We start from the raw sequence: 25,703 nt of genomic DNA, 5'->3' as shown, positions 1-25,703 counted from the left end.
TTTGGTTTGGTATTTTTGGTTTTAAAAGTGACCCCTGTGTTTTGAACACAAATCTTATGATGCCTGTAAAAGTTGTACATATATTATCCAACTTGCTATTTCTGTCTCGAGATGATATCTTTTGAAAAATTAATGCTCTTATTCAATAAAATCTAATGTATCAACACTTTATTATAATTAGGTTATTTGGGTTTGTCTATATATATGTAGAGTAATATATATGCTAATAATGGAGAGATATTTCTAATATTTTTTCTGAGTATCATTTATAGAATTTGCATTCAAGTTTTCTTTCTCTCTTTTTTTTTTTTTTTTTTTTTTTTTTGTGGTGCTGGGGATTGAACCCAAGTCCTCAACACATACTATGCAAACATACTACCACCAAGCTATACCTCCAGTCATACACTTGGATTTAATATCTACCTGAACTTGACTTCCTGTCATGTAAAATAGGTGCCAGTTCTCATTAACTTTGATACTGATATCTAATAACAAATTACCAGGTTAATCTTGCCTCAATCCTCTGCAGCACCAATTAGTCAGGAACTGAATCTTTAATCTGTCTGTGTATAATTTTGCTATCATCGTTTGAGTTTACTATTTTATTTGATTATAATAGTAAAACACCACCAAGTCTGAGTTTTAACAGATTTTTAATAAGTTTTATATTGAGTAGATTATATCTGGTGTAATAGATGTTTTTTAAATATTTTCTCTATGCTAGCCCTTTAAATCTTGATGCGAAGTAAGATTATCCTGTCAATTATCAATTATAAAATAAAATATGCTACAAATTTATTGGGAATACACTTATTTATAGATTTATGTAAGAATTGTCCACTTTTACAATATTGATACACCCAGCATGTGAACTCAGTATACCACTCTGTTTTTTAGGTCATGTTAACAACTTTTATAAGTTTAGGTGCAAATGATGGCTTAACTTTGGTTAGATTTAATCATGTTGATTGTTTCCTAATCTATGTAAATTTTATAATTAAATTATGAGTGTAAAATAACAGTTTTATCAATTTCTTTTCAAATATAATTCATATTAATTTTTCTGCCTAAGACTTTCAGTGTACAGTGAATTAAAAAATGAGGTGAATATGAATATGCATGTCTCATTCTAATAATTTAGGGAAAGTTTCAACCACTATTTACATTTTTCAGTTTATAAAAATCTACTAGTATATTTGTATTAAGTGTAGAGTTGATTTTAATTCCTTTTTCATATTTTGTTAATATCTTTATTTTTTCTATTGTCCATTGTATTGTATATTTTCATTTCTTACAAAATTCCTATAATTTAATTTTATCTCATCTTATTCTGGAGTGGTTTAGCTCCCAAATGTTTCCAACTATTTTATTATTATTACCATTATTGTGATTATTTTTTCAGATTGCCCTCATGTTTTTGCTATCTGGCATTTCCTTTATCTATGATTAATTTTTTTCTTGTTATTTTATCTTATAGTCTCCATCATGTCAAATATCTTCCTATGTCAAGGTGTGAAATAAATGTTCTTTTGCTTCTAAAACTGTGTTTATCTTGGCTTCAAAGATTATTTGTAGTTTGGGTGAATAATCATCCGATAATTATTTTTCCTAGTAACTTATAAGTCTATGTTATATCTTCCAGTCTACAGTATTAGTAAAAAACTTGAAAGTGAGCCCTGTATTTAGTTCTCTGGAGGTGATCCATATTGTTCAAGAGGAACTTACAAGACATTCTCTTTATCCTTGATAGTTTACATCATTTTGAGTAAAAGTATGATTTTTTAAAATTCACTATAGTTCTAATCATTAGGAAATTTGAATAAATTTCTATGCTTCAACTTTTAGAAATTTTCTTCCATAATTTCTTTAATAAATTATTCTACTAAATTTATAATAATTTCTCTTTTTGAAAACACTATTTAATGGGAAGGTAATCCTTGGGTCATTCTATTTTGATTGACTTATTGTTAGAATGGATTTTTTTCATTTAGAATAGTTTAGCTTTATAAAAGACATAAATGTAGCACAGAAAGTGTCTTTATATCTGATATCCAGATTCCCGGTAGTTAAAATTTTGAGATAAAGTATACATCTGTCACTAGTAATGAACCAGTATTGCTATTATTAACTGAAGTCCATTTAGACTTCACACTCTGTTATAACATTCTGTGGGTTCTCAAAAACGCATTTTTTTTAAAGAACTTTTTTACTTTCTGGGTGGAATACACTCCAGGAAGATTTCAGGGAACGGCAGAGGAGGAATTTCCAAAAAGTGAATAATAAATGGGAAAAATCTGTCTGAACAAACTTCCTTAGAACTCTGAAATTATATGAAAACCTTGTATAACCCAAGAGAATACTTAATCAAACACCTCCAACAACAAAAACAACAGGCTGAATGTAAACAAGGGAGTTTTGTCGGATTTAATTGATGAGGGAACCATCCCTCCCTCTTTACCTTGCTCAGCATGGCCTTAAGGAAAATAGAGTGTATTCCTGGTACACAAAACTAGTGTTAGCACAGAATGGTTGTTTTGGCCTTGGGCTCGGCCAATACTTGAAGCACTCTTTGGAGAAGCTTGCCTTTAGTTTGCAAACTCAGAACTCTCCCTGAGCTGATTAACCCACTTGGAGGTGTTTGTTTAAAACATTTAAGACAAATAAATTAGCTGTTTACACTTGAAGCAGGGAAAATGTATGGGTAAAACAATGGCTTAACTGAAAATTTTGTGAGAAGAGGAGAGAGAATAAGCAGCTTTTTCTTTTTTTAATGACAGCATTGTAATTATATATATATATATATATATATATATACTATAATACTACAGTATTTGGGTTCATTTTGACAAAAATCACACATGCAAAAAGTTTGATTTCAATCCCCATCCCACCCCTTTCCTTCCCCTTCTCCTTCCCTCTATTCTTTCCCTCTCTACTAATCTTCCTTTCGCTCCTTTATTTATTTTTGATTGGTACTTTCTACATATACATAAAAGTGAAATTTTTCTTTATGTGTATGTAAGGCACCTTTATGTATGTGTACAATATGATTTTACTAAATTCATTCCATAATTCTTCACCTTTCCCTCCCTCCCTCCTACTTGTTCTCCTTCTTCCACTTCACTGATGTTCCATTTATCTTTATAATATCCAATCTCCTCCCCCAACTTCCTTCTTTTCCCTTATTTTGCTCTAGCTAACACATATGAGAGGTAGTATTTGATCTTTGACTAGCAGCTTTAGAAAACAAAAGTTTTGGAAAGTTCCCACATTATAACTGGGAATCTGGGAAAATGAAGTGCAAGTCCAGGCTGGGACCATGAGCAGAAAGGTCTGAGAATACCCAACCTCTCATGTGTGGATTAACACAAGGGTCTATGCAAAGTGAAGGCTAAGGCAGGATTGTAAGTTGCCCATTTAGGAGGCATTCAAAACACAGGGCGAGAGCTCACATGCATAGACTCTCAGATTTTTGTTTGCTTATAGTGTTCTAGGTGTTAAAGAAAATTTCTATTAAATAAATAGCTATCCACTAAGTAATGGAGCAGAGATATTAATGGCCACACCTAAGAACTTCATTCAGATACTGCAACATAGGTTAGAAAAGTTACTTAACAAATAAACAACTACTACAGTAAGCAATAGCACATTCTGAGCATTTTCAGAATTGGCATATTATGAATATTCAAAATGTCTATTTCTTTTTTTAAATTATTTGTAATTGTAGATGGACACCATGCCTTTATTTAATTTATTTTATATGTAGTACTAAGGATTCAACCCAGTGTCACATGTGCTAGGCAAGTGTGTTGCCACTGAGCTATAGCCCCAGGATCAAAATGTCTAGTTTTCAACAACAAAAAAATTGAGGAATGCAAAAAAAAAAAAAAAAAAAAAAAAAAAAAAAAAAAAAAAAAAATATGTGGTCATACGGGGGTGTGGAGAATAAGTCAATAGAAACTGTTCCTGGAAAAAATCAATCATGGGTTTTATTTTGGCAAATAAATAAGTTTTAAGTTAACTGTCTAATATTTCTCAAAGAACCAAAATAAAATAAAATAAACAAGAATAGCAACACAACAAAAGATGAATAAAGAGTCAAAGGAAGTCAGGAAAATGATGTCTCTCTGAAAGAATATTAACAAGTGACAGAAATTATATAACAGGAATAAAAAACTTTTGGAGATGAAAAGTAGTATAAATGAATGAAAAAAATAAAATAAAATCAGTGAGAGGAGCTTGATTTTAGCAGAGGTAAGAATCACCAAACATGAAGACTGTTTAATAGAGATCATCCAGTCTGGAGAAGCAGAAAGAAAAAATACGTGAATAAACATGACCAGGGACTGAAATGACCTGGGGACACCATTAAACATGCATATATTTATAGTTTGGATGGACAGGAGAAAGAAAAGAGGCGGAACAGAATATTTCAGGAATATATTAGACAAAAAATAGCATAATATGAGGAAATACATAAATGCCAAAACTCCAAAAAGCTCAAAGTATACCATGTAGAAAACTCAGGGATGACACAGCAAGATATGAAATCAAATGATTGGAGGACAAGAGAAAAAGAGAATTTTGAAAGTAATATGGGGAAAGAGACCTGTCACTATGAGCCATTCTTACTAAAACTAATGCTCATCTCTCATCAAAATATATGGAAGAAGACAGTGGGATGACATATTACAAAGTCCTGGGGGAGGGGGGCAGGTCTCCCTACACTCAAATTTTCTACATACAGGAAAAGGATCCTTGAAAAATGAAAGAAGGAATAAGACATTTCCAGAAATTAAAACTGTAGAAAGTCTTTACTATTAGGCCTTCCCCTCTAAGCATACTAAGAGTCCTTTCACATTCAAGTCAAAGGATGCTAGACAGTAACTCAAATCCTTACAAGAAATAACAACACAGTTGAATGTAAGTAACTACTTGGGTAATTATAAAATTCAGTATCATGGCGTTTTTATTTCTATGTGATTAAAATGCAACTGCATAAAATCATAATGCTGACAGGAACATAATGTAATTTATGAAAATAGTAATATAAATGTGAGATAGATTTATATAGGAGCAAATATTTGTATAATATTGAAACGGAGTTGAAGTTAATTAAAAGTTAAGATGCTATTGTAATTTCTTGTGTTGTATAATAAACCATTCAGCTAGCCTTTGTACCTGATTCTTTGGTGGAATACTCCAAGTCACTAGAATTTCCTGAACAACTGCTGTTGTTTGGATATGTGGTGTCCCCCCAAAAGGGTCTTATGTGAGACAGTTGCAAGAAAGTTCAGAGGTGACTGGATTATGAAAGCTGTAATCTAATTGGTGGATTAATCCATTTGAATAGTTTATAATGGGTGGTAACTCTAGACAGGTAGGGTGTGAATGGAGGAAATCGGTCCCGGAACATGTACCTTTGGGGTGTATATTTTGTCTCTGATGGATACAGCACTTTCTCCCTCTGCTTCTTGGTTGCCATGTTCTGAACCGCTTTCCTCTGCCAACCCCTTCTGCCATGATGTTCTGCCTCACCCCAGGCCTAGAGCTATGGAGTCAGCTGACCATCAACTAAACCTCTGAAACTTTCATCACAAATAATTATTTATGCCTCTAAGTTGTTCCTGTCAGGTATTTTGGTCACAGTGATGAAAAACTAATGAAAACAATAGCCATGTTGTTATTATTCATGAATCCCAGATATCACATCTGAATTTTGTTAATAAGATGAGTCAGGATGGGGGCTGATCATCTGAAAGAATAACTATGCAATTAAAGATTTGACAATATGAGACCGCCCATCCCCTGGGAAGGAAAAAAGGCCTTTTGACTGAATTTGATATTGTAGTCAGTGATTTAATCTACCATACCTATGAAATGAAGCTTTAATAGAGACGGAGTCTCAGAGGTCAGCAGAGCTTAATAATTGGTTAACAAGTGATGTATTGGAAGGGTAATATACCTCAGTATAACAGAAAGAGGGTGCAATAGTTCTGGGTTTGGGAACATCTTAATCATTGTGCTAGGGGTATTCCTCATCTTCTTAGTCCTAATTTATATCATTTATAAGTTGTAATTGTATGTATAGCTCTGTTCTTAGCTCTGTGAGCCATTCTAGCGAGATATCAATTCTGAGGGTCGATAGAAAATCCTTGGAATTATAGACAGTGATAGGAGGTAGTGACCTGGGATCACTAGTTGAGACTAGGATCTGAAGTAAAGATAATTTTGTGAGGAGGTTGTTGGAAACTCCTCCAATATGTAGCAAGTTGATCAAATATGTGAGTGACCTGGAGATCCTAGAACCTCTTACTGGCATTTGAAATAAGAGCAGTCTTGTTGGTAATCGGCCATTTAATCTATGCGTGCTGATACTAACTCTAAGCGATTTCAATCAGAACTATATTGAAGTGTTGCACCATATCAACAATTACAAAATAAGTAAAAATTCCATAGTGCAAGAAATGAGAATGGAATAAATACAATACACTAAAAATTACCTACTAAACCCACAGAAAACACTATTGGAGTAATGGGGGAATTGAGAGGTGACAATTATTTAAGACATAGAAAACAAATGGAAAATGCAGAAGTAAATACATTGTTACCTGTAATTATATCAAATGTAAATTGATTATTTTCCAATCAAAAGAGATTAGCAAAAATTGATTTAAAAGCACCATTCAAATAAAATATTGTCTATAAGTTTTTATAACTAAAGATTTGAATGATTTGAAGGAAAAAAATAAGAATATTTCAAGTAAAAATAGCTAAAGGAGATTTTGAGTGATTATCTTATTGCCAGACAAAATATATTCTAAGGTAAATATTTTTGTAAAAAGCAATAAAATATATTAATAATAATGATAATAATATTGTGTCAAGCAGATACAAATTTTAAAAAATTCTTACATTTGTTCTCATACTTGTACAAGCCAATGGAATACATTTATACTTTTTTGATAAGTGTAAATCATACATATATTGAGTGTAATTTCTTATTTTTTGATTTTACTTATTGTAGAAGCACATTCTTATGTATATATGTGTACATATCAACGAAGACCCAAAATATTGGAAGACAAAATTGACAGCATTGAAAGAAAAAATAAACAGTTCATTAATATATTTTGAGATATTAATATACCAATTTCAATAATGGAAACAACTAATCAGCTAGATATAGAAGATTTGAGCAGCACTTTGAAACAATTAGACCTCAAAGAACACTTCCCTCACATAAATAATGTACATTTATCCACATTCTCTTTATATTTTCCCTGACAACATTTGAATGTAGTTTGAAATCAGTAACATAGGGCAATCTCAAAAATTAATAAATATATGGAAATAAAACTACAAAATTAAGTAACCAAAGAAGAAATCACAATTAAAATTTAAAAACACTTAGACACAACTAAAAATAAAAACACAACATAATTAAATGTATGTGATGTGCAAAAGCAGTACTGAGAGGGAAATTTATAGCTATAAATATCTACATTCAAAAAGAAGACCTCAAATCAGTAATTTAACTTTCCACCTCTTGAAAATTAAAAGAAACTAAACTCAAAACCAATATTAGAAAGAATAACAATCATAGCTGCACTGATTAAAGTAGAAAATAGAAAAACAAACACGATTAAAAAAACAGATTTCAGGGTCTGGGGTTGTGGCTCAGTGGTACAGCATTTGCCTAGTATGTGTGAGGCCCTGGGTTTGATCCTCAGCACCATGTAAAAATAAATTAAAAAAAAAACAAAAAAGATTTAAAAGAAGGACTTGTGAAGACCAATATGATCTACAAAACTTTAGACTGACAAAGAGGAAAGACCAAATACTCAAATTATTAATATGAGAAATGGAAATTGGCATATTGGAATTGTCCTTACCTGCATGGGGATATGGGTCAGGGGTAGAGTGCTTGTCTAGTATGTGGGAGGTCTTGGATTCAACACCCAGTGCCACAAAAAACAATCAAAATAATTTGAATTATCCTTACGAATATAAAAGAATTAGAAAAAAATACTTTGAAGAATTTTATGACAACAAGCTAGACAACAAAGATGAAATGAACATATAGCCAGACACAAACAAATGAAATAAACCTACTCAGGAAGAAAAGGAAAACAAGTACATGTTACGCAGGTAAGAGATTGTATAATTAAAATCAAACAAAGAAATAAAATTGAAAATTCTCAGCAAAGAAAACCCCAATTCAGAATTTCTGTCCTGGTGAATGTTATCAGTTATTTAAATAATAATTAACAGAAATCCTTCTCAACATCTACCAAAAGAAAAAAAAAAGTCACAACAAATGAAGAACAGTTCCTAATTCATTATATGAGACTATTATTTTTCTAATAGCAAAGGCAAAGATACATAGGAGAAAACTTTATACAACACTATTTCCTCAAAAATATTTCCAACAGATACCAGTTCAACAACACCCAGCATCATATTAAAATTTGTGTCTATCATGAATAGATTTATTCCAGAAATCCAAAAGTGATTCAACAAATAAAGTTAATCAATTTAATATACCATACTAGTAGAAAGAAAGGGCAGGTTGTAATCATTTTAACAGATGCAGAAAATTTATTAGCAAAATAAAACTTCTTGTGTTTTCCTATAGAAACAAGGAAAAAACAACTAAGAACTGAAGGTCTCTTTCTTCAACCTGAAATGGGGCATATATGAGAAACTCATCATGAGCATCAGACTTCATAATAAAAGGACTGAAAACTTTTTGCATGAGGTGAGGAACAAGACTAGGACATCTGTCCTTGCCATTCCTTTGCAAACTGAAGTCCTGGAATGTTGGTATGCCTCTGTAAATGTCCTATGAAAAATTAAGATATTGTTGTTGAATGGAGTAGTCTATCCATGCAATTAAACGAAGTGGATTGATAGTTCCGCTCAGGTCATCTATGTACTTACTGACTGTATTAGTCAACTTTCTGATGCTGTGCCAAATTATCTGAGAAAAAAGACTTACAGGATGGACTGATTTATTTTGGCTCACGGGTCCTGATTCAGAGGCTTCTGTCCATGGTTGGCTTGGCGCCATTGCTATGGGGCTGGAGGCGAGGTAGAACAGCATGCCAGGAGCATATCAGAGAGAAGAGCTGCCCATCTCATGGTGGCCTGTTGACCAGGAAGCAGAGCTAGAGAGTGAGAGTGAGAACAACAATGAGAGAGGAGGGTGGGGAAGGGAAGGCAACAGAGAGCGAGAAAGGGAAGAGAACCCAGGGATAAAACATATTTTGCCAAGGCATAGCCCTAGTGACCCACCTCTTCCATTTAGGTCCCACTTCCTCCAAGTTTCCACCAAACTTCCAATATCTTGTTCCCCCTAGCCCACAGTTTATAAGGCATAGCAAAAGCACCAGTAGGGAACCAACTTTGAACGAAGAGTCTTTGAGGAATCTTCCAGATCTACAATATAACACTGATTTATGTCTGACTGATTTGTTAATTACAGAGCATGCTGAAATCTCCAATTGTGAGATGTTTTGTGTATCATTTTTTCTTCTGCATGAAGAAGTTTTTAAAACCATTTCTTGCAGGTTATCTCTTCTAGAAATGGATTTCTTCAGCTTTTGTTTGTCTAAATTAGTCTTTATTTCTATTTCATAGATACCTCCAAACTCCTCCAGCTTCTATCTACAACTAAGTTCCAAAGCTTTTTCTGCAATGATAGATATTTTGTTGGCAACAATCCCACTCTCAGAAACAATTTTAGGGTTAGTCAGTTTGGGCTGCTATAAAAAAAATACAATAGACTACATAAAGATTGTGGTTTGAATATGAGATAACCCCACAAAACTCCTGTATTAGTATTCAGAGATGAAATGATTAGATTATGAGACTTGTTAGCTAATAGGTGAATTAATCCATTTTCCATTTGGTGGATTAATAATTTGGAGGGTTACTGTATTGGGTGGCAGATAGGTCTCTGGGCATATGCCCTTGAGCATTATATCTTGTCTCTGGCTTCTACCTCCTCACCTTTCTTGAGCTGAGTAGTTTTTTCTCCACCAATTTCTACTATAACATTCTGCTTCAGCTAGGCCCAGGGCAACGGAGCTGACTGAGCATGGAGTAATCCTCTGAAACCTGAGCCCAAATTAACTTTTCCTTCTCTAAATTTTTCTTTTCTGGTGTTTGGGGTTCCAGTAACAAGAAGCTAACATAATGGCTTAAACAATAGAACTTTATTTCTCACTGTTCTGAAGACTGGAAGTCTAAAATAAGATGCTGGCAGAGTTCGTGTCTATTGAAGTTTATTCTGCCTGGTTTAAGCTTAGTTCTGGATAAACTTCAATTGCTTTAAAGCAGTGTGAACTTTCACAGTTAACTTTTAATAACTGTTAGATGTGACCAGGCTTAGGTTACTTATTTTTCACCGTTTAGATCAAGACACATCTGAGTTCACTCCCAAATGTCCAGTCTGGAAGGAACAGACACAGCTTCTGGACCTGTGAGTGCAACACACTCTGTCTCCTCCAAACATTGCAGGTGGTCCTTTCCCCGACTATCATAACTACCTCAAATATGTTTAATCAGTTCTCAAATGAACACTTGATGGGAAGCCTCTGATAATCCACAGATCTTTTTCTTATACAGCTCCCTTCCTCTCTGGTATGCTATCTCATGGTTAATTCAGCTATTCTGGCTGAGTTTCTCCTACCTGTGCGCCAGAATCTACCTACTGTCTTCCAGGTAGAAAATTCAGCAGCTGCTGTCCTCACCTCATTCAGTTTATCATTCTTTAAGTTTCCCTGTCCTTTGTGTCCTCACATCCAGTGTTTTGAACCACTGTTGATTGTATTTTGTCCATTTTTTAGTTGTTTTAGGAGGAAAGCTAAGTGCTATTTTTATATTTTCTTTCGATTGAAAGTTTGTCTCCCCAATTCATTCTTTAAAATAGTATTTTGCCTTGATAATCATATTTGCATCTCTGATTACAAACACACAAATGCATGCTGTGTGCATATGCAAATATATAACACATACACACACACCAATAGTTCTGTTATGGGTAATTGTCAAAATCACAGACGGAAGCTGTTGAAGTACCTGTAGTTTATGAACTGCATAGTCTTGCTTCTGGCCATTCATGTGTTTTTCTCCTTGCCTAGCATATGAGATTTTAGATTAATTTTTTAAATTTCAATTTACATGTGTCTTTCCAGAAATCTTCAATGACCACCAAAAACTAGTACCTCACACTTTTAGAATTCACAACCTCCTTTACTTTCTCTACTATAGCATCATCTTACATTTTCATTGCTTGATTAATTTTCTATCTTTGTGTTGACTGTGATTTCCTTTCAGGTGTGCCTGGGAATTTTCATAAATGTATCTTGTTCCCCTAGCACAATTCATAAAAGCATAGCAAAAGCTCAGAACCACTTATTGAATCTATGGATTTACAAAAAGTACTATTTTTATTTGGAGCAGTGAAAGTATGTCCTTGTCCAAGAAAAGAAACTTTGGGCATATTTTAATCTATGACCTCCTTGGGACGTCAGTGCACTTGACAGTATGCTTGCAGAATCATTTTTGGAAGTGAGCAAAATCAGCTGATTTAGTCCTGAGCTCTCACACTGTTGAACAATATAATTATTTGGCCTTTTTCCTAATTAACCCTTTCAAACCTCTTAACAACCTGACAACATTTAGGAAGCATAGGTTATTTTTATGTTTTAATCTACACTGGATGATTCAGCTGAAAATCAACTAATTCAATCACTGCAGTTAAATGAATATAGACCTCTGATTTTTGGATGATGTTAACATAAACAACAACCCAATACAGAATGAGTCATAATATCTCTAAGGTATTTAAGCAATCAAGTCCCAGAGCCAGCAGGAAGGAAAGTTAAGTAACATAACTCATCCTGGACACAGTCATTATTGGAATGTGATTTTTGCTTCAGCAGTGCATTTTCAGGGATGCTAAAAGAATTACAGTGAAAGTCTAAGAAAATAATTGCATCCTCATAAATTCAACTTTGAATGAAACCATTTCTTTGAAATAAAGCAACTATATGAAACTATTCACTTCATCAACATACGAAAATAACATGGCTCTACATACACATTGAAAGCATTGGCTGTGCAGTTGTCTGCATTTGTTTATTCATGGCATAGAATGAGAATAAAAGTCCAGAAAAGAGCCAGAGAATGGTTGTAGTTGCTTCAAAGACAGGTTGAGATATCTGATAACTGTCAAATTCCAGCTGAGGCACTTACCTCAGAGTTGAATTTTCCAAAAATATAGTCTTCCTTTAACTGAGATAATCTGATCATATAACATAAATTTGAAATATGCTACTTAAGCCAGGAGCAGTGACACAAGCCTTATAATTCGAGCAGCTCAGGGAAGCTGAGGTAGGAGGGATAGCAAGTTCAAGACTAGTCTCAGAACTTAGTGAGTCCCTAAGTAACTTCAAGAGTCTCTGTCTCAAAATTAAAAAATAAAATAAAATAAAATAAAAAGGGCAGGAATGTGGTTAAACACCCCTGGATTCAATCCCTGGTTACCTCCTCCCACAAAAAAGAAAAAAAATATAGACGACCTTAAAAACTACATGTGCTTCTTTGAAGAAACATAATCCTCACTATTTACCTATTGATTGATTGACTGTTTTAATTAGTTATACATGACAGTAGAATGCATTTTGACACACCATACATGAATGGAGTATAACTTCTCCTCCACTGTTTATTTTGACCATAAACACATACATTGTTTAGTTTATTTGTATCTTCAAGGCACATGGAATAGCTGTTATTGCTTGAACTGCTGCACAAGCTAGGAGTTTAGAAAATACGGATGTGACAGTCATCCTTAGAAAGAATGAGTGAAAGATCTATGGAGCTACTTGGGTCTCAAGACTTTTATACCTTCTCTGGTGTTTGTAATATATAATTAAGGTGGAAAGTTAAAGGAAGTGTGTCTGTCAAGCACTAATTTTAAGATTTTTCCAATAACTTTATTCATGCATATTTTTTTCCTCCTTTATAATTTGAGTTTTAGCAGTTAAATACATTTCGCAGTATGGTAGAAACATGCAAACTTCCTCATTACCAAAGTCTACCACAAATATTTCCCAAAGTGATAAAAATATGATTTTAATGTTGCCATTCCCAGCACAATATCTTGAGTCATTGTAATGGCTTGTGTTTTTTCTTGATTTCCTTTCATTTCTTTTTGTTGTTTTTTTGTTTGTTTGTTTGTTTGTTTTGTTTTGGTACCAGAGGCGCTTAACAACCAAGCCCACATCCCCGCCCTCTTTTATAATTTATTAGAGACAGGGTCTCACTGAGTTGCTTAGGGTAACTAAGTTTGCTGATACTTGGTCTGAACTCTTGATCCTCCTACCTCAGCCTCCCAAGTCACTGGATTATAGGTGTGGCACTGATGCACCAGTTTGATTTCCTATAATTTCTAATTCAGTATTATCAGCTAGAGATAGCTATAGAATTCCTTCAGCAAACTAGAATATTTGAAGTGAAGTATAAAGCTGGTGAGTTAAGGGTCAAAAGATATGCCCTTTACAGAGCTTGACATCAATGGCATGGATTGATAACCTAGATGGATACTGAAGAGACGCCCAGAGGTAGAATATAAGGGAAATGCTGACGAAGACTAATACCTCTGAAGCAGTGGATAGATGTGGAAAGAGTTCTCATGAGAAGAAATTAGATAAAATTTTTATCCCAAGCAAGTACTGTCATTAGGAAATAAAATTTGACTGACTCCTCAGTCTCATGCATGATAATTCTGTCTTTATCTAAGCACTGTTTTACTTTAGATGAACCCTAAGGGAGGATCAGTGTATGGAGGACTAAGTCTACAAAGTGAACTTCTAATGTGTTCCTAATTCCAATGATGTACCTTAGATGGCATGGAGAACTGGTTTTGCCCAAGGTGGTAACAAGTCTAAGTGGCTTAAAATACCGGGGAGGTTTCAACAGACAATTTGAGTCTCTTTGATCCTAAATCTATACCCTAAGCCTTGACCTGTTGAAACTTGATATTCTGAGGTTGGACTCTAAGCAATTCCATAGAAAAGTAGGGCAAGGAAAAGGCAAAAGATGAGGATGATAATCAAAAGCTTAGAGAAGAGTATGTCTCCTCTGCCCCCTATGGGATTACCTAAAACAGAAGAAGGTCACAGGTCACTCTGCCATGCCTACCTTTTGGAGAAAAGAGAGTAGGAGGTCCATAAAGTGGTTGGGAGAACTCTGCTGAGCAGATCTACACACTTCAATCCTTCCCTCACCATCTTCATATTCCCAGGTGGCACCCTAAGTCAATAAAATGTTTTTTCTCTCTTCCTGACATGGAATAAAGAAGAGTACAGTCTTCGAATCCTTTGTTAACCTTGGGTACATTTTGTTAAATTGTGATATTCAAAGAGCTAAAACATATGACTTTCATGCAAGTATCAAGTGAATATAATATTTCATTGTCAGATATTTTACTCAAATCATGAATTAATGAGGGGAAAGGTATGATGTTAATTCCTTCTAATATATATTTTGGGAACTAGGATATACACAAAAAATTTAGCAAGATGGCTGAGTTAAATGAAATGCTGGTGACTGTTTCAACAGGGCTATAACTATGCTATTTGGGATTATAAGTTCAATTGAGCAGAAATTATCTGCAACTTTTCTGGATAACAATCTCCAAGTTAATCATCTGTTCCTCCAGTGTTATAGAATAGCCTGTTTATTAGAAAGCCAATTCCAATACTGCACTGAAAGAATGCCCAGTGATTTATTTTCTTATTTCCAAGACTCAGTTGAGCTTTCTAACTAGTTTGGTGTATTGCTTAATTTTGGAAGTTGGAACAAGAAATGGAAACCAAGGAGGAACACCAGCAAGGAAGAAATTTTCACAATGCCAGGTACATTTGAGAACTTCACATACTATGGCTCATTTAATCCTGCCTCACCACACAAGTGAGCATTATAGTTCATCTCTGTTGGAGTGGGCACAGAGACTTAAGAAAGTAAGGAAGGTACCCTAGAGTTAGGGACCTTGTTCACAGATATACCAAAGGCAGGACATGTGGAACACTTATTGAAACTAGATCTAATCCCTGGGTCCTTAGTTTCCTCCAGTATCTACCTTCTGCTTCTCCTAAGGAGATGTGTGACCTCCATCCAAAGTGTTATCTTCTCTTGAAACAATCACTTGGATTCCATAAAAGCATGATTTGTAATACATTCTTTGTTCTCAGCTGCAATTCTCTCAGATTGATTCTGACCTGCTTCTAAATTCTTTGGTTCTTGACTTTTGCTTATTTGGAATGATGATTCCAATGTTCCATCTGGTTACTTTTTCTTGGGTTGCTTCAAGTAGAGAGATCTTGGAAAAGACTGGGGAGTTGTTCCAAAGGAAAAGGAAGGTTACTCTGTCAAACCAGGTATAAGTGTGTTTTACTGGAAAACAAACTAATGGTGTTCATTAGGGAGAGGATAGAGTTCTTATGAATGGGAAACATTAAACAGTGTTACTTGGGTGTTACACAGCTAGGATCTATGGATTTGTGAGGCAAGACACCCCCATAAAATGTCATTGAATCTTGAGTATACATTAATGTGTTTCATGAATTAGATTAGACTTCCTTCTCATGAGAATGTGGCTACATATATTATTTCAAGACATCATATGTGAATATTGGCCAGGACTAAATCCAGGGCTGTGAGTAGGGATGTAGAGACCCATATCCTTAAATTTATAAACACTGGATTCTAATCAAGATCTAAAATTTTTGTGAGTCTTCTTCAATGATCTGATCCTGTTATCTCATTCTCTTTATAAACCTGGATCAGAAATCCATGCATCTGTCATATATAGCTGTGTAGAATGGGTACTACACAACATGAGAGAGCTATATTTACATTGCAGACTAAGTTTGGTTGAATTTCGTAGCACAGTCTGGATAACCACAGGCGGTGTCCTCCCCTGCAGAGTAACTCTGCCCCCAAATAGAAGGACTTGGCAAAATAAAGTCTCCATATTTATTCTCTTTCACATTTTTATAAGAATTGATAAAAACTTTTATATTAGCAAGAAACATATTCCAAAATATGAAATTATTTGAATGCAAGCTACGCATGTGCAGCCATGGGTTACGATGGTTTTTATGGGGAACTTTGTAACTTAACTGTGAAACTTGATGCATGCTTTAATATTCATTTTTTTAAAAATGGAATTACCTATCCTAAAGAAAACTGACTTATAAAATTCAATATTACCTGCCTCATTCAATGTCAGAGGACATGGTGTAATATTGAATAGGATCATTGATAATAAAAAATACCATACAAGGAAAAATACACATCAACATTACCAAAAAGTCAATCAGCTCATGGACTTGGGTGGTAGTTATCATTTTTTTAAAAATATGAAGACCAGAGAGTACATATTGCTCTTCAGATCTTAAGGCCTGTTACAACTTCACATTTCTGGTAGTGTGGGAAGTAAATACCAAAATGAATGACCATTACATTGAAACTTTATTAGCAAAAGCAGGTGGAGGCCAATTAACTGACAGTGGTCTAGGGAGAAGTATGTGTCTCTGGATCATGGCCATTCCAGGCCATCTAGAGAGGGGCTTGGGTCTCAACATAGAGAACCAACTTATGGGAATTCATGGGAAGATTTATATGTAGACAAAAGTAAGTTTCTAAAATCAGCAGGTCCTCTCGGTTGCAAGAAGACTTTCTCTCTGAGCAGACAGTGTTTACTGGGGTAATGGTTAATGTAAGCGTTGGTTAAAAAAACATCCACAAGGTCCAACTGTCATGAGCATCCAGAAGAGAACCTATTCTCATGCTCTCACCAAACTCTTTGCAAAATCCAGAATCAGGTTCACCTTGATCTGCGGGTGGGTATGAACTTACTTATTCACAAAGGTAAGGATTTGGCAGAGCTCTGCTCTTGTGCAAACAAGTAATTGGAGAGTTTAAATGGGTGGCAGGAGGTGGAATTCTCAGGGGCAATTAAGGCAATAGATCCAGAAGCATAAGTTCATTCAAAATTTTTGTTCTTCAACTGAAAGTCAGGGACAGAGAGACAAACCTGGAAGGCTTGGTTTCTGACACACAGAATCTTAAATGAGCGTAAATCAAGTTGTGAACTGGGAAAAGAAAATGCAAGGGGTTCTCATTGGGCACACGGAAAGATGCTTCAGTGATTATCACAAACACCTGCAGGTAACTGTAATTTTCTAAGTACCTGTGTGTCAGGCTAACATAAAAAGTACAGGAGTGATTGATTGACTATAATTAATTTTGCCTTGAAAGAAACAATCATGACATAATAAGACTTCATTTCCAAGTGTTTTTAGATTTCCTTTCTCTAATTTATTGCCTCACATTACTGCTGTAGAGTGTGTTTAGAAGTTTAAGAATTCTACATAGAGCACAGAAATGATTGAAAACAAGGAAGGCACATTCCTCTTTATTTGCAGTTGTCCTTGGTGCTCTTTCCCACTGTGACTCCTCAGGCACATTGTGAATTTCATGGCAGCTGATTTGGAAGAAGTATTGGCCTTTGACCTCCTCTCAATGGACAGTGGTACCCTTTACTCCTACGTTACTAGACAAAAGGTATTCCAACTCTATTGCACACAACCATGTTACAAAAACTATACATGCACATGTATTGTCAATGTTCAGACATGATAATCCGAGTTGTTAAGGTATGTATGTTGGCTTTGGCACAAGTAGTGGAGGAACAACTGATTTCTTTGAATGGGAGAAATTCTATGTTGTGCTATATTTTTAAAATGTGATGAGTAAAGACTTGAATCTATTTCAGGATTTAAATTGATAAGCATCCTTAAGGGGGAAAAAACATTTTGAGCTTAGAAATGTCAATTCATTTTGCTTCCCAGACGATTTTCAAATGCAAAGCACTTCTTCTGAGTAATGGAGGGTTGTTATGGTATTCAATAAATAGTGTGGGCTGAGGAATTGAGATCATATAGAACACAGGCATGCAGTGAATCATTGTGGACCATGTGGTTGCTACACAAAATCCCTTCCCTTAGATCTGGGTTATGTGGGAGTAGAAGTGTCATCTAAGGAGGCCAGCTGTCTTAGGCTGTGCCATTTATAGGATCCCCGTGATCTGGATTCTTATTCCCAGCTTTGCAGTTTCAGCAAATTTACAGTTTAAAGGCACCCAGAGTTGGTCAGATGCAGGAACGAAAAACAGATGTTGAGGCAAGTACCAAGAGCCTAGCTTTAAAAACTGAAGACCAAGCTATCAAAATTAAGATATGGGAGATACCCTTTCCCAGTGACTGGGATGCTGTGCTGTATCTTGTAATTAGCGCTAACCTTCTCTCCTGTCAAAAAAGCTAAATTGGTGATGGTGTAAACGTGGGATCACAATAATATAATAGCAGAAGTAGAGTCAATATAATGGCATAAACATTGTCTATCTTATATCCTATTTACCCCATCCACCTATCAATCATCTATCTATCATCTATCTATCTACCTATCTGATTTTATTTGAAACTCAACAAGCTATTAAGGCAGGGTCTTGTTATCACTGATGTCTAAAGAGCAAACAGAGGCTTTATCAGCCACAAGTGACATATCTACTCAGTGGTGACCTTTGCAATGTGACCCAGGCAGCCTTGGCTTCAGTTGTTCTCCAACCCTCAAACGCATGCAAGCCAGCACGCAGGCCCCATGCTTTCTACTTCTGTAAGACACTCACCAATGCGATTCTTTCCTCTTGGACTCATCAGGCCAGGTGGGATGTGTTGTCCTAACACTTGTTTTAAGATTAATTTTGCACAATGATTTTGGAAGTCATGCATAACCTCATCTCATAAACTGAATTTTGTTCAACTAATTGCAATTCAACAATTGAGCATTCATTGAATGCATGCTATGTGATTAATACCTGATGCATATTATTTCACAAATCTTTCTAATAACCCGGTTAGTCCCTCTTTTAACCACGTGAAGAATTTACACTGAGACCCTTAGTTAATTTTCTTCAAGTTTAAAACTCCATATTGCAAAATGTTGAAGAGAAGCCCTTGGAATGCAGAGGAACCTGGTACTAATCAAGCTGCTGCCACTTCCTGCTTCATCAATACTGAGCGATTTATAACTTGGAGATAATATCCAACCACACAGAGGTGTCATCAAGACACAAAGTGATTATTCATATGAAATGCTTTCTACACACTGTGTAGTTATTCTCAGAAAAATAAAGTGGTTGAATAAAAATGATCCTGTCTCCTTTGCCTCTAAAACATCTTTTAAAAACCAGAAGGAACAGGAAGGAAGAATTTAAAGTTTAACTTCAGCAATACTAGGAAACATTCATAATCCTGAAACACAGCACAGCAAGAAAGGCTAAAGACGACTGAAGTTCATGTGGGGTTAGGGGAGGTGCTGAAGTGTGGCTGCAGGTTCACATGAAGCAGGATGAAGTGCGAGACCTCCGTTCTCCCAAGATGCAGGGGTCACCCTGGAGGAGAAGGTGCTGTGGACTATGCTCAATGCTGTCAGACGGGGGAGAAAAGACAAGGAGCATAATGCACACATATGCAGCCATCTGTGCCAGGGACCTGTGAGGATCCTGCCAGTCTGCAACATGGTCCCCTCCCTCTTCCTCATAAACTTGCTGCATACAACAAATCCCGGAAGACCTTCTACCATTAAAGTGGGCATAAAGACAGAAGAAAGAATCGAGAGTTGTAGCTGTGTCCACTACTTCATTTTTTAAAATTATTATTATCAATACATATTAATTGTACAAATTAGTCAATTTTACGGAGCATTTCCATACATGCACATATCATATTTGATCTAACCCACCCTCCCTTGTACCTTTTTTTTTTTTTTCTTCTTCTCCACTCTTCCCCTATCTCCTTGGTCCCCTTCTTCTATCTTACATTGTCTCTCTTCTGCTTTTCAGGTCATCCTGTTTGTTTGTTTGTTTGTTTTTTCTTTAATATTTTTTCTTTTCTTTCTTTAGTTTCGACAGATGAAACACATGCTCCTTTTCTTTTCTGTTCTGTGTTGGTTTTTTTTTGCTTCATGATGTCTTACATTCCAGGCATTTTCTTGCGAGTGACATGATTTTATTCTTTAAACATCTGAATAATACTCCATTGTACATATGTACATTTTCTTTATCCATTCATCTGTTGATGAGCACAAAAAGCTGGTTCCATATCTTAGCTATTTGATTTACTGCCACAATAAACAAAGGTATGCAGGAATCTGTTTTGCACACGAACTTCATTTCTTTGGATGTATACCCAGGAGTGGTACAGCTGGATCACATGGGAGTTTTATTTTGAGTTTGTTGAGGAAACCGTCATACTACTTTCCATAGTGACTGAACTAGTTTACATTCCAAATAAAGGTGTGTAAAGGGTTCCATTTTCCTCCATAACAATCACCAGTTAGTTTGATAACATCAAACCGGTTATTCTGATAACATCCATTTCAAATATTGAGTGAGATCAAATCCTAATGAATTTTTGGGGGGTGGGGTACTGGGGATTGAACTCAGGGGCACTTGATCACTGTGCACATCACCAGCACTTTTTGTATTATATTTAGAGACAGGGTTTCAGGGAGTTGCTTAGCACCTCACTTTTGCTGAGTCTGGCTTTGAAACTCACGATCCTCCTGCTTCAGCCTCCCAAGCCACTCGCATTGGCCACTGTGCCTGGTGTTAATGATGTTTTGATTTGCATTTTTCTGATGGTTAAAGATGTTGACCTTTTACCATTCCTACTTCTTCCTTTAAGAAACATCTGTTCAGATCACTTGCCTGTTTTTACTTGTTCTTTGGTTAACTTTTTGAGTTTTTTATATATTCTGCATACCAATCCTTTGTCAGATGCATAGCAGGCAAAGACTCCCTCCCATTGTGTAGGTTGTCTCTCAATCTGTTGATTGTTTCTTTTTGCCATGAATAAGCTTTTTAATTCGATGTCATCCCATTTTTTCACTTCTTGCACATTTGTTTTCTGAGGTTATTGAGTCTTACTCGGGAAATCATTGTGTCAAGATCAGTCAGTGTTTCCCTGTTACCCTCTAACGTTTTAAAGTTTTAGGTCCTACCTTTCTGACTCATTTGGAATTCATTTTGTTCAGGATAAGGTAGGTTTCAATTTTCTACCCATGGCTATCCAGTTTTCCCAATACCATGTATTAAAGAGGCTGTCTTTTTTCCAGTGTATGTTTTTGTACCTTATCAAGAGTCACGTGGATGAGGAGATGTGAGTTTATTCCTGAGTCTTCTATGATATTCCTTTGGTCAATGTGTCAGTTCATTGCGATCACCATGCAGTTTGTGTTGTTATGGCTCTTGTAATATATTCTGTAATCAGGCATTGTGATGCCTCCCACCATTGCTCTTTTTAATCAGCATCACTTTGGCTATTTGGTGTCTTTTGTGCTTCCCCTGTGAATTTTACTATTGTTTTTCTAGTTCTGTGAAGAATGACATTGGTATTTTGATGAGAATTACACTGAATTTGTAGATCACTTTTGGTATTGTGGTTGTTTTTAACAATATCATTCTCCTAATCCATGAACTCAGAAGGCCTTTCCAAGTTCTAGTGTCTTCTTCAGTTTTTTTTTTAAGTGTTTGGTAATTTTTACTGTTGAGTCCTTTCACCTATTTGGTTGAGTTTAATCCTGGGTATCATTTTTATTTTTTGAGGCTATTGTAAATGTGATATTTCTTTCATGATTTCTTAGTGAACTCATTCTTGATATGTAGGAAAGATAACAATTTTTCTATGATTTTGTATCCTGCTTCTTTGCTCTATTTGTTTTCAGGTTTTAAGAGTCTTTGGTGGAGTTTTTAGTTTTCTAAGTGTAGGATCATGTCATCTGCAAATGGGGATAATTTGACATCTCCTTTCCTATTTGCATCCCTTTCATTTATTTTTCTTACCTAATATCTCTGGCATATTTAAAGTTCTATGTTGAATAAAGTGGAGAGAATACACACCCTTGCCTTATTCCTAATTTTAGAGGAAGTACTTTCAGTTTTTTCCCATTTAATATGATGTTGGCTTTGGGTTTGTTGTATAGAACCATTATTGTGTTGAGTAATGATCCTTCTGTACCTAGATTATTAGGGGTTTCTTATAAAAGAATAATGAATTTTGTCAAAGACTTTTGTGCATCTATTGAGATGATCTTATGATTTTTATTCTTGATGCTATATATGTGCTATATTATATTTATTGATCTATATATGTCAAACCAGTCTTGCATCTCGGAAATGAATCCACTTGATCATGGTGTATGATCTTTGAAATGTGCTGTATAAGTTGATTGGCAAATATTTTATTGAGAAATTTTACATCAATGTTCATAAAAGAAACTGGTCTATATTTTATTTATTTTCTGCATTATTAAGTTTGGTAGAAAGGTAATACTGACTTCCTAGTATAAGTTTGGAAGGTTTCCTTCCATTTATATTTTATTGAGTAGTTTGAGGAGCATCATTATTAGCTTTATTAACTTTTTTTCTTTAATCTCTGGTAAAATTCAGCAGTGAATATCTCTAGGCCTGGATTTTTAAAAAAATGTTTATTATTAATGTTCAACATCCTTGTCTTTGATTTGTTTAGCTTTTTTCTGTGTTCTTGTTTGTTAGGTTATATTTGTCCATTTCATATAGATTTTCCATTATTGACATATAGTTTTAAAATATTTCCCACTGATTCTATGTATTTGAGTGGTTTTTGTTGTAATACCCTCTTTTCCAATTTTATTTACTTGGGTCTCCACTTTCTTTTTGTTAGTTTAGGTAAGAGTTTGTTATTCTTGCTAATCTTTTCAGAGAGTAAACTTTTCAATTTATTAATCCTTTGTATTGTTTTTTAGTGTCTGTTTCATTTATTTCTGTTCTGATCTTTATTATTATTTCTTTCCTTTTACTGATTTGGGTTTGGTTTGTTCTAAGACCTTGATATGTATCATTAGGTTATTAGGTTATTTGAGAACTTTTTATTTTTTAATGTGAACATTCATAGCTATGAATTTTCCTCTTAGTACTGCTTTCACTGCATCCCATAGGTGTATTGTGTTTCATTTCACTTTAGGAAATTTTAAATACGTCCTTAAATGCTTCAATTACTAGCTTTGTTATTCAAAAATACATTATTCAATCTCCATGTATTTGTTTAATTTTTATAGTTTCTCCTATTGATTTCTAGTTTCATCCATTATGATCTGATAAGACATGATAAATTATCTTATTTTTTACATTTATTAAGAATTGCTTTATAGTTTCATGTATGATTTATTATTCTGTATGTTGATGAAAAGAATATGTATTCTTTATCTGTTGGATGGGTTGTTTTCTAGATGTCCCTTAAATTCATTTAATCTATAGTACAATTTATATTTGATTTTGTGTCTCATTGATATATTTGTTGATGAGAACAGGTGTTGGAAGTGACCCACTTTTATTGTATTGTGGCACACTCCCCCTTCATGTTCTACAATAATTGTTTTATTTAAGTGGGCATTCTGAAAATTGGTACATGTACATTTACATTTTTATATCTTCTTGATTAATCATTCCCTTTATCAATATGCAGTGAACTTTGTCTCCTCTGATTTATTTTGGCTTGAAGTTTGTTTTTTTCAGATATGAGGATAGCTGCTTGCATTGTATTCCATTTGCTTGGAATGTAATTCTCTGTGTTTTCACTTTGAGTCTATATTTGTCTTTGCTGGTGAGACAACTTTCTTTCAGACAGCATATTGTTGGGTCCTGATTTTTAATCTAATTAGCTAACCTATACCTTTTAAAGGCAAAATTCAGGCCATTTACATTAAGGTTATTATTGAAAGGTGTGTACTTGTTCCTGTCGTTTTGATGTTTTCCTTCTGGTTGTTTTAAGTTTTCTTTATTCACGTCTTCCTTTCTTTTTCTTCTAAAAGTTTTGATGGTTTTAATGTATTGAACATGTTTGATTCTGTCCTAATTCTCATTTACTTATATATTCTTCTAGAATTTTTTTATTTCTTGTGTTTTTATGATTATATTTATCTTCCTTCCTCTTCTGGGTGTAGGATTCCCTAAAATATCTTCTGTAATGCAGCTTTAGTTTTCATGAATTCACTTAGTTTATGTTTATCTTAGGATTTCATGTTCCATCAATTCTGAAAGATAACTTTGCAGAGTATGAAGATCTAGGTAGGTAGTAGCTTTCTTTAACACTTGAAACATATCATTCCATGCCCTTCTGACCTTCAGAAATTTGCATGGGAAATCTGCTGTTATTCTGAGAGTTTTTCCTTTAAATTTGACTTAGTACTTCTCCCTTGCAACTTTTAATATTATTTTTTTCATTCTTACTTTTGGCAGTTGAATTATAATATATCAAAGAGAGGTTCTTTTGTATTCATTTCTATCTGTGGCTTTAAATGCTTCCTGTTACCTGATTGTCCATGCTTTCCCGAGCTGTGGGAAATTTTGTGCTATGATTTCACTGAATAAAATTCCCCTGCCTTTGATTTGTATCTCTTCTCTTTCATCTATATTAATGTTGTGTCTTTGGTCTTCAATGTTGTTCAGGAAATATGTTATGCATTGTTCATTCTTATTTTTTTCTTTATTGCTGTATGAATGTGATAATTCATCAACCTTGTCTTCACACTTTACTATTTTTTCTTTCACTTTATCTAATCTATAGGCATGGCTTTTGATTGAGATTTTTATTTGACTTATCAAACATTTTTAATTTTCAATATTTATGCTTCTTTTTTCAGGATCTCTATTCCATTATTTGAATAGCTCATTTTTATCCTGCATTGTCTTCCTTAATCATGAATCTGTTTATTTGTGTATTCCTGGGCTTCATTGAGCTTTAAAATATCATTTGCCAAAAAGTGGATGGAACTAGAGATCATCATGTTAAGTGAAAAAAGTCAGACTCAGAAAGTCAAGGGTCTTATACTTTCTGTCATATGTGGAAACTAAAGAGGAAAGGAAAAGAAAGGTGGGGGTGGAGCTTCTGAAAATAAAAGAGAGATCAATACAGGAAAGGGAATACTGCTTGGGGAGCAGAGAGGGAGAAAGTGCTGGGAACTGATATGCACCAAATTATATTGTTATATTGTGTACATGTATGAATATATAATAATACATCCCATCATTATATGCCAAAAAAACCCCACATTCTTTTGATTTTTTGGCATTTTATCCATTGATACCTTTGGAATTAGTTACTGAAGAGTTATAAATTTCAGGGAATATATTTTTGCCTTATTTTTTCATATTTCTTGTATTTCTATATTGAAATTTACACAACTGTTTGGATGATGTTTCTCTTTCTTTCTTTCTTTCTTTCTTTCTTTCTTTCTTTTTTTAGTGGTGCTTGGGGAGCAAACACTCTACCAACTGAGCTATCTCTCCAGCCCCTGGATATCTCTTCTGTTTGATGTGAAAGCATTTTTAGTAAGCAGCCTTGTCTTGATGATATGAGTTTGTTGTTTAGAGTTGAGTTTAAATCCAATTTGACCTCATAGTGTGGATCCCCTATGCCCTCTTTGACTTTGATTACTGGGTTTTGACATAATGAGTACTGTATTAGATCCTGAGGGACCCATTTTCTCTGTAAGTCCTGCAAGAGTGGGGTCCTTCTAAGATTTCA

The sequence above is a fragment of the Sciurus vulgaris genome (genome assembly GCF_902686455.1).
Source record: "Sciurus vulgaris genome assembly, chromosome: 8".
NCBI classification, from domain to species: Eukaryota; Metazoa; Chordata; class Mammalia; order Rodentia; family Sciuridae; genus Sciurus; species Sciurus vulgaris.
Note: the sequence above shows the minus strand (reverse complement) of the source record.